This window comes from Lissotriton helveticus, chromosome 5_1 (genome assembly GCF_964261635.1).
Source record: "Lissotriton helveticus chromosome 5_1, aLisHel1.1, whole genome shotgun sequence".
Classification (NCBI taxonomy): Eukaryota; Metazoa; Chordata; class Amphibia; order Caudata; family Salamandridae; genus Lissotriton; species Lissotriton helveticus.
The window spans coordinates 1,377,398,591-1,377,407,063 of record NC_136065.1 but is presented as its reverse complement, the minus strand read 5'-3'; positions in this window follow the sequence as shown (position 1 = coordinate 1,377,407,063).

The window sequence follows — 8,473 nt, the reverse complement described above, 5'->3', positions numbered from 1 at the left end:
AGGACTTCTCCACTAAGGACGACTCCCCCCCCGCCCCTCTTTTTGCGGGGATACTTCCCCTTTCCCAGCCCTTTCACTGAACCCTTACTTTGGTTTTGACTTGCTTTTTGCGACTCTGCAGCTTTCATATACAAAGGGGATGTTTCAAATACTTCCAGCTCGCTCCCCCCCTCCTTCCCCTTCACCTCCGTTATGGTGTCAGCCACGTCGTCCTGTAGCCGTCCTCTCGCAGGCAATCTGGTGTAAACTCCCCTATTTGAGAGGCTTGGTGCGGCGTTGGAGGCGCTGGGAGCGAACGAACTATCTGCACTTTTGCTGGTACGGGAGTCTCTACGGAGACTCCGTATGTGTCTGGCGCTCCGGAGCCTCCAGGACGGCCTGGCTCCAGCGCAGCAGCTCCGACGCCCGCTGCTCTCTCACTGGGCGTTTCCTGCCGTCAACCTCCAAGCCTACCGCCTCCACGCCGACATCCAGGCACATCGAGGCGGAGCCGGGGGATACAGAAAACAAAAAGCCTGGTCAACAAACTCGCAGGTAAATGGGAAATTATCTAGTAAAAATCCACGTTAGCTTTTCAAAAGCTACACCGCATTTCTCAAAAAAACATGCGCTAGCGGACAAAAGCGAACAAAAAAGCAGTGGCACTCATGAAAGGGTCAGAGCGGAGCACCGCAGCAGTCAGCCTGCTGCCGCCATGTACCTAGAGGACAAGTTTTTGAAATCCATTTTATCAGTACCACAATCGACCTCAGGTGTCATAGTGCACCAAGAATGTGGGGTGGAATATCTAGAAGACCGGATTGCTATCGCACCCCTATTAAAGTGGATTGCGGTTTGGATGAACACGGAATTGGAGGTGAACCATGAGATCCTGAGGGACTGTCTTACTTTAGAACATTGGGACTCCATTCCATGGCTAAAATATGTTAAAAAACTTGCAGCCTCCTTAGGTCGCCCAGAATTATTTGATGAGCCGTCCAAACTGGTCAAGGGAGACATGAAATGGGTTAAGACCGCATTCAGGCTGCATAAAGGGATGGATAGAGAAGGTCATGAGTTGACTAAGTCAACCGTGAGAGCCCATCAGTTAGTAGTAACAACAGATCATGACTTAGAACTGTATCTGAAGGTTGTTAACAATGCTAACCATAGATATTTACTAACCAAGTTTAGGCTGAACAAACTTCATCTCCTTCTCTCTGGGCGCCCATGCTGGACCAAGGTATCAGAATTAGAATTGTGTACTTGTGATGGATTTTCGATAATGGACACTGCTCACTTCATGTTCTTTTGTGGTTATTTTACGGACATTCGGAAAAAATTCATTGTACCCCTACTAAAAGATAAAGGGTTTAGACAAGTGAAACCGGCCTTAATGTATCTTCAGTTACTGTCCAATATGTGGGAAATCATTAATGTTGCTACATTTTTATCCATAGCCATGAGACTAAGGAAAAAACTAATTCGTTCTAGATAAAAGTCTTGCATGGTCTATTTTTAGAGTTTGTAAAAATTGAATGTTAAGTAAATTGGAGGATCTGTGTATGCTTTTTAAATCTGCATATGAATTCTGTATATATTTTGTACAATTTTTATCTTTTTTATATTTCTTGCTGTCTGTTGACCATATTGTAATTTGGTACCTCGGCCTTTCGTTTTTTGGATTTTGTATACTTTTGTGGTTTTTGTAATGAACGGAATAAAGTATTTCTGACTGACTGACTGACTGATTCAGATCTTCAAATCAATCAGTGGCTTTCACAAAAAATCAAAGTCGCTCCTGGTGGTGTGTTGAAAAGGACCACTAATTGATGTATATTTTATTTTTAGCAAAAGTTTATCACAGGCTGTGTACTGCAAGGCTGCAGGTTACCAGGTGGGAGAGACAAGTAAACAACATGAGCATAGGTTGGTAAACCGCAAATCAGTTTAATCAGAGTTTTTCACATAATTACTCATTGGCTGTGCATAATGCCCATTCATCAAGCACACACCCCAACAACGTTATTCGTTTGACTAAGAGGTTAGTAGAGCCAAGGTGCCTATTTGGACCACCAAGCAAAAGGGCATTCGCCTGCACCTCATATGGCATTTACTGAACATTACTTATTAACTGCTCCTTATGAGCAGGAGTTCTATGGAAGGCCTTCTGTGGTAAAAAAAGGTGAGACCTCCGTCCCAAAAGGGAATGTGCACATAATTGTCATAGTTGCAAAGCCATTTATTCAGTTGGGTGAAAAGTAAAAATTCCCGTCGGTAGTAATGCCATTAGTTTAATTTGTAGTCGAAACTCAACTCTTACTCTAATACTACATAAAAAGGTGCTTACTTTACAAGTAGCTAAGAGCTGAACATCATGGTTGCCTGTCAAAAGGGGAGCGAGGGCAGACTTCTTTTGAGAGAACAGAGGGTGACAGTCCTCAGTCATGGCCTGAATGTATTTTGGTTTCTTTTTCAAGGTTACTTGAAGATGAATTCCCTGGAGAACAAGCGACCCTGAAACAGGTAAGATCTATCGGTGCATGATCAGTGCAGAAGCATGATCCTTCACTGCCCACCAACCTCATTCTAGTTCACTCCGCATACCCTCCACTAACCCGGTACTTAATCACCACCCTTCATCTACCGTCAACGCCTCATCCACCCTGCCTAAATCTATACCCGACCAACATTAATCCACCGCCTCCCATTCACTCCTCTATAAAATTAAACAAAACATCCATAAAAACCCTCCCTATTCCTCTGTTCTTCTCTACTTCTCTAATCTATACCACTACATACAGAAATCCAGTGATTTACCCTTTACTTTCCATTCCTCCACATCGTGCCCCTCACTCCCACCACCCCACCCCATATTTGTTTTACTTTATTTAATTTTTCTGGTTTCGTGAGCGTTAAGCATGGTCCTGAGGGTTTCAGGGTGCTGTAGAGATATCAAAACGTTTTAAAATGATAAATATGAGATGAAATACGGAAAATGAAATGCAGAGGATATATCAATTTACACTCAGACTGCATTAAACCTATACAACCTGCCTAGTTCTAACCACCTACACCTACAGGATCCCACCACACCCACCAACGTCACATTTACTTTTTGCATCCTCCCTGCATAAACACTACATTCCACACACCTCTCCTAGTCCTATACACCCAGTTCTCGGAAATATTCTTTATCTGATCTATGGGGTTCTTACTCTTTATTCACTTCCAAAATGCCTCTCCAATGCAACATGTCTCATTTCGATACAGCTACTCCATTTCTTGCTGAACACTAACAAAAGCAATTTAGACTGAAAGGTGGTGCCTTTGAGGGGCATTTTGTGATGTACAGCCAGCATTACTTATTAACGGTGTACTATGATGCTGATTAATGAAGCACTAATGGGAACAGTTGTGATAACAAATACTTTGTAAAAAATATTTACCTACTCTGTCATTCCACCAATGAGAGTATGAATGTAAGACAGTGAGAGACAATAAAGAAGTTATGTAGGAGTGTGTGTATGTGGGTGAAAGTGTACACAAGTGTACATGTGAGAGTATACTTTGAGGGTGTTTATATTTGTGTTTATTCTACTAACATTATTATAATTGTCAGAATGTGGATAGAGAGTGTGCATGGGTGTGTTATGTATGCTCAACTGTATATATGTGAGCTTACGCATTAGAGGGTTTTGTATGCAAGGAAAGCAGCTGTCAAGCAATGAATATACCAATATATTAGTTGCCTTCACCTGATAAAATGTTGGAGGATTTGTCGCAACTAAGCTCCACAAAGTCAGAGAGATTATTTCCAAGGTAAATCAGAAGGTCTACACAGAATACATGTGGCTTACAGTGGAACACCTCCAAGACCAGTTCAGATGGTCAGAAATCTCGGTAGGATTCTGGCCTGAAGCTGTCCTTCATGCTCCTAACAGGGGGTCTTTTCTACTGGCTTAATCTATGTACCATCAACACGTTTTTGCATGATTGTCTTAAGTACCCTAGATTGCAGCTGAGGAAGGAAGCATTGATACAGGACACATCAAAGTACACAGCAAGGAAACCTTTATTCAAACCAGGATGCAGTACAGGTTAAACAAGGAGCAACAGAAGATAGTTGAATCCAGAACTGGCCACTCACTCCAACTGCCAATACAAAGAGTAACCTCTAAAAGATTCCAAGTTCTACATTGTGTCTGATCCTGCATTATCTATCCAGGGACATTTTACTCCTAGAATTGGTAAGACATCAGAAAACCACACATCTGCCCACTCACAAATGAAAGAAAAAAGGAAAAATAAGACCGTTATGTGGTACTACTTTCAGTGTCTGAGACCGCTCGTTCACAATTCTCATGACCTAAGCATGCCCACCCAAGTTAGTTGACCAGGAGCTTTCTGCACTCGCATTGCTCAAGGCATCATTCCTTTCCAACAAAACCTTCGATTGACTTGCACCATAAAAAGCATTTTCCGCCTCCTCTGATCTCTCAGCTTCACTTCCACAACCTCTCAATCCTTCAAGCCGCTCCCCCCCGATTCCCCCCCAGCGCCTTGAGACCCTCACAGGTATGTAGCGCGCTTAACAAATGTCCTGATTGATTGATTGATTGATTAATCAAATAGTTGAGCCGGCCTCCCGCTACAGCATACCACATGGTTTGCCAGTGCCACCTGAGGTGATATAAATAAAATCAAGAGGAATAAGCAATGCCCCCACATGGATCAAGGGGGTGGTGCCTTGCAGTTTGTTATTTTTGAGAAAGGCGCCGCAGTCACGCGGTGGCTGATTGACTCCAGAGATGTTATAGAAGCGGCCGGCAGCTTTCGTTTTCGTTGCTGCACCGCAGCCAGTGCAATTTAGAGGGAAGAACTGAAAAGTAAGATTGTTAGCCTTAGCTAATATTTTTGGGCTGTTTGAGGGTCTGTTGTGTCAATTGGGCAGCGCCGGATTTACCGTTTTACTGTTAATTTCCCCGCCTTTAACCATGCCTGCTTCGCAAGATCATCTTCGTTGTTCTGTCTCAACATACACACGAGAAAGGACCGGGCGCAGTATCAGAAAAGCAATTTAGAACTAACTCCTACTGCAGAAATTTGCGCTGTTCCTGGCACCGAGTTCCTGTGGAGCTTGACAAAATATTGGACACTTGCACTTTAGTTAACACCTAATGCCTTTCCAGGCATTGTGGCCTGCAGCACTTTGCATGCTAACAAAACGGCAGGGCCCAAAGTGCAATGTGCTACTGAGTGCCCCTGTCTTTCCTCTCTTTCATCTCCGCCACATTCAATCTAAGTTCTTCTGCTCTGTCTTTCTACCCCTGTAGAGTTGCGCTCTAGTTCACGCGCGCTACGTCATGACGTAGTGCGCGAGGACGAGATTTTGGGAGCGCCTGCGCATGCGCGGCAGAAACGCGAACGACGGGAGAAACCTCGGAGAACGCCAGATGCCTGGCGCTCTCTCGCAAATGCAAATAAAGTTAAAGAAGGTTCCACCATAACATTCTGACTCCTGTGTGATTATTACAGGAGAACTGCACAACTTTACAGTGGCGACGAGGGCGGTTTGCCCGAAAACAACAAAAGAACAGCAAGAAAGACCAGCAGGACCCAGCAAAAGCACAGGAAGGCACAGGCACCAGCTAGAGGCCCACCACGAGGAGCTACAGGAAGGCATACAGGAACCACAGAAGACAGCACAGCGGGGAGCGTGACAGAGTCACGAGGAAAGGAGGAGAATAGCACCCACACATCAAGTTACCAGAGGCAGTGGCGCAATACAGTAAGAAGGCACGGCAAAGAAATACCAGCACCCCACATAGGCCCCGGCGGAGCTAGCAAGACATAGAGAAGGGGGCACAGAAGGGCCCCGACCGTACCATGCGCAAGGCGAGGGCGCGAACGTGCCGGGCAGCCTGAGAGGTCCAGGGGCGGAACCAGAAAGACGCGCCACAATGAGCGCGCAGGCGTCTTTACTCACGACGCCGATCCCGTTTTTGCCGAAGCCTGGAGATCCTCAAATGAAGTGGGAGGACTGCAGAGAGTACTTCACGAACTACATTGAAGCCCTAAAAGACGAGAATGGGGAGGCCTTCCTCAGCGCAAGGAAGAGGAGGATACTCCTGCACAACCTAGGCCCGGAAGGGATAAGGGTCTTTCAGAATCTTGTACCCACGCCCAGACCAAATACAGACGATGATGTATTTAGGCACGCTATAGAAGATCTCAACAACCACTACCGTCCAACAGAGTGCACTTCTATCGACCGTTACAATTTCCAGCAGAGGAAACAAGAAGCCGGCGAATCCAGAGACGACTACGTCGCAGCGATGAGGAAGTTGGCGAAAACGTGCAAGTTTGGCGTTCTGCACGAAAAATTCATAAAAGATCAGATAGTCATGCACACCACCAACAAGACAGTACAAGACAAATTGTGGGTAAACGGAGAGGCTTCGCTTAAGGAAGTAATAGCCATGGTGAAAAAAGCAGAATTGTCGAAACGGTGCGCTGATGCAGCGAAAAGAGAATCTGCCCAGAGGCCCATGGTGAACAAGGTAGACGACGCAGAACCACCAGGAAGGAGCAAAACCACGACGACAGAAGGTAAAGGGCCAAACAAGTGGATGGGGAAACCAGGACAACAGTGAAAGCAGAAAAAAAAACAAGTCCACGTGCTACAGATGTGGGAGCCAGTCCCATGCATCCCAAGACAAACGTTGTCCAGCCTTCAGGGCGAAATGCATGTTCTGTGGCATAGTAGGCCACTACGAAAAGGTATGTCGCCGCAAAATGAGAAGACCCACAGTGAAGTATGTGGCACAGGATCAGCAGGAGGAAGAAGAAGACCCGGACGAAGAAGACAACGTACTATGCGTGGAAGGGCAAGTACTGGGCATGGACTGTAAGGGTTTCCGCAAACCACAATGGGACATGGTGATAGGGGGAGTGAAGATCAAGATAGTAGTAGACTCGGGATCCCCGTACACCATCGTCCAAAGAGCAGTGTGGAACGAAGAATTCAAACCCAGCTTGGGCCCAAGACTGGATCCACCCGACATACGACCGGTGACGTACACGGGCGAACCCATTCCGATGGTCGGATACAGAGCTCTAACCTTCGAATTCAGAGGAAGGAGCGCAGAGTGCAAATTGTATGTGGCTGAGAAGGGCCCATCAGTGCTTGGATGGATGGACCAAGGCGACCTAGGGATTCAATTGGACCCCGGGGGAGACACACAAGTGCTGATGACAGCCCCAGAGAGATGGCCGGACTTGGAGAAGAGGAAGAGCGAGATTCCAAAAGTGTTTGGCTGGAAGGTCGGCAAGCTGGAGAAGTTCACACATCGGATAGTACTCAAGGAGAACTCCAAACCAATATCCCACAAAGTAAGAAACGTGCCCCTAGCCATGAGGGAAGCGGTACAGCAGGAGCTGCGCAGACTAGAAGAGAATGGAATCATCGAGCCAATAAATAGCTCGGAGTGGCTCGTGCCTTGGTGCTAGCAATGAAACCGAATGGCAAGGTTCGTCTCTGTGTAGACCTTCGAGAACCGAACAAATGCATAATCGTGGGAAAATTCCCACTACCTTGCATAGAAAGGATGCTGGCCAAGACGAGGGGAGTAAAGTGGTTCTCTACCATTGATCTCACTTCCGCCTATCATCAGATAGCTATACATCCAGCAAGCCGTAAGCTGACATCATTCATAACACCCTTCAGATGCTATCAGTTCCGCAGAATGCCCTTTGGTCTTGCTTCTGCAGCAGCAGTTTTTCAGAAACTAATGCACCGTCTCTTTAAAGACATCGAGGGTATCCAGTACTTCCAAGACAATATACTGGTGATGGGGAAAGACCGGAAGGATCATGATAAGAAGCTAGACACGGTACTTCAAGTCCTAGAGAGCAATGGCCTGACAGCGGAATGGGAGAAGTGCCGACTTGGAATGACGTCGGTCACATACTTGGGGCACGAGATCGGAGAACACGGCATCACTCCCAAACGAGAAAACGTGAAGGCAATTTGCGACGCCATGGCCCCAACCAACAAAGAAGAAGTTAGATCCTTCCTCGGAATGGCTGAGTACTACAGCAAATTTGTACAACACTTTGCCACCAAGACGCACCACCTGAGACATCTAATAAGGGACAAAACAGTGTTCACTTGGACAGAAGAGACACAAAAGGAATTTGATGCCTTGAAGAATGACATTAGTCAAGCTATACCGCTAGTAGGATACGACCCCCTAGAGCAGTCGGTATTGACGACGGACGCCTGCGAGAAAGGACTGGGAGCAGTCCTCATGCAAGAGAGGAAGGACGGAACGATGGAGACCCTCCGTTTCGCCTCAAGATCCCTATCGCCCACGGAGCAGAAATTTAGCGTGATAGAGAAAGAAATGCTGGCAGTTGTGTGGGCCATGGGAACGTTCCGCCAATTCCTATGGGGCACAAGGTTCCAACTCAAGACTGACCACAAGCCATT